Consider the following 2770-nt stretch of genomic DNA (forward strand, 5'->3'; position numbering starts at 1 on the left):
AAGGTGTGTTTCTTTTTAAAGAACTTTCAGTGTTTTTAGAGATGACATAAATGCTTCCAATAACTGGCTTTATTTAAATATTAAAAAAGCACTAATACAAAAAAAGAAAGAAAAAGGAAACATTTAATACATTAATATTTATAAAATACTGCTGACAAACTGCGTAATTTTTAAATACAAGTTGTTATATGAACAACCAGTTAGTAACTACACTGATCTATGTCTCATTGTATGCTGTGTGTCTATCACTAAAACAAACAACTCAAAATTAATTTGTTCTGGAATCGGACATTGGTCACCCTGTATGTTTATGATTCACTAAAAAGAACCAGCTCATAATATTTTTTTAATTCAAGAATTGGACTAAATTGGTCAAATTTAACCGAACAAACTTCAATGATCCCTCAGATCCCTTAGGTCAGTTAGTAGTTTACTGCAGAACAACTCATTTTGTCGCTGTGAAACGAAACAGTTATAGAAAATGAAAAGTTAAAGTACAGCTTCAGTCTCCTCCTGAAGATCCCGAAGGTGTCTCTATATCTACTTCACTGTCAATCACAGCTGTCAGTCATGACAGCAGACCCCATTTTCATAGCATCAAATAACTAAAACCAACCCTATTAGAAAAACGAACAATTGAACATACATCAGCATGATAAGAACTACATAAAATTACAGAAATCAGCTTTGGGAAAAATGTATTTGAAATATAAATAAATTATTAATAAGTTTTTTTTTTTTTTGTAGTTTGGCTCACTTACAATTCATTTACCTGGAGAGGGCAGGGGTTTATGACCTATACTGCAGCCAGCCACCAGGGGGCAATAAAAATGTGTTGTTTTCACTTCTCAGGATGTGTGTGGTTTAAGATTTAACAAAAAGAACGGGCTCATCAGAGTCATTGGTTTGAGAAGCAGAAAACTGGTGACACTGTATGTTTATGATTCACTAAGAAGAACAAGGCATTGGACTAAACAAACGTGCAGATTCATAGTAGTGTTGTGGTGTTGCTGAAAAGTACATTGATGGAACCAGTTCTGAATAAGAAACGACTCAGATTCCAACTGTAAAATAATAAATAAACTGATTAATTTTAAGCTCCATGTTATAATATTACATAAAAGCAGTTATACATGCATACTTGAGCCATACTTAAAAAAACACAGGGCTTATGTTTCCTGTTTGAGGCTATAGCTGCAATCTCGGTTCAGGTTAGAGTGCTTTTTCAAACTAATGTTGGCAGAAGAGAAGGAGAGATGTGTCATTGTTAGCATTCTCTCTGATGTTTTGGAGCAACTTGAGCTCATGGAGGTCACCGCAGAAGGTCATTTAATGTGCCACATGTGCTAACATGCTTGCTTTATTCAGAGAGACTCTCTGATAGGCATAACGGTGTGAAGATATTACCCCTTTTACGTATGATTAGAGTGAACCTTCAGAGCAGCTGTGCCTCTGATTGCATCCAGCTGTGGATGCAATTCCCTTTTTAAAGAAAAAAAAAAATAATTTAAAAATAATACAAAATAAAATACTATATATAAACATTTACCACAATTCAAAAATTTCCAACAATAGCCCAGTGTTCTCCACCAGCAATCCATACTGTACTATTGTTGGAAATGTTTGAAGATTAAATTGTGGTTGTGTGATGTGGTTTTATAAAAAAATTTAAAGGGGTTTTTAAATCCATACCAATGACTCAAGATGTTGACAGACCATGAACACAACCAGCATTCCAACATATCTGGGTTTTTGCACATAAGAGCAGCTGTTTTACTGACCATGAATAACTGTCTGTGGGTCAGAGGCTGCTGATCCCTGAAACCACAATCTATTACAGAAGAGCTGCAATAAATTAAATCAAATCATAAATCATTGCTATTTAACCTAAACAACAGGCACTTTAAACTGATTTACCGTTATTTATTCAAACTAGGCTCCAGAATGATTGAGGATAAGTACTTGTTGGACTTGAGGATGTAGTGGCTTGATTTTACCTCAATAAAAATGCATGATAATTGTCACGGGCAGGGTGTTCTAGAGATGAGGCAGGACACCGAAGACAATAATATTTAATCAATAGACAACAGGTAATCCAGACAGGGGAATCACACGTAGCACAAAGGGTAAAGCAGATATAAACAATAACCGACAAACTAGAATACAAGAGACAGGAACTGATATAGGGCAGATAACTAGGGGCAGACACATGAGCACAATGAGGTGATTAACTAATAATGAGAACAGGAACAACCAAATAAGGACACAGAGGGAGAAACTACAATCAACAGTCCACAGGGGTGTGACAGATCGCCCACCTCCCGGAAGGCGCGTCCTCGCGCCGTGGAGACAGAGGGAGGGACGGAGGGGGACTTAGGAGGAGGACAAAGGAGTGGATGTGGGATGGTGACAGGGGAAGGCAAAGGGCTGGCAGGCAGACATGACAGGTGGAGGCTTCGGCAGAAGACGGATACAGAGACCAGGGGGGTGACAAAGGAGGGAGGAGCCAGGGAGGAGACAGGAGGGACCCGGAGCAGGAGGAGCTCAGCAGGACCCAGGCCACAGCCATAACAACGGCCCACGGTGGAGCCGACGGTGGGAGGAGCCATGGAGGAGGGATGGCTGCCGCCTCCAGGGGGCCGACCAACGGCGGCGGAGCAGGTGGAGGAGGAGACCGAGGCGTAGACGGAGAGCCAACGAGCCAGGGGGATGCCGAGGATCCGGGGGGCCAGGGTGGAGCCGAGGGCTCTGGCGACCGAGGCGGAGGCGG

Source organism: Sinocyclocheilus anshuiensis, unplaced genomic scaffold (assembly GCF_001515605.1).
Source record: "Sinocyclocheilus anshuiensis isolate Anshui unplaced genomic scaffold, SAMN03320099.WGS_v1.1 scaffold907, whole genome shotgun sequence".
Classification (NCBI taxonomy): Eukaryota; Metazoa; Chordata; class Actinopteri; order Cypriniformes; family Cyprinidae; genus Sinocyclocheilus; species Sinocyclocheilus anshuiensis.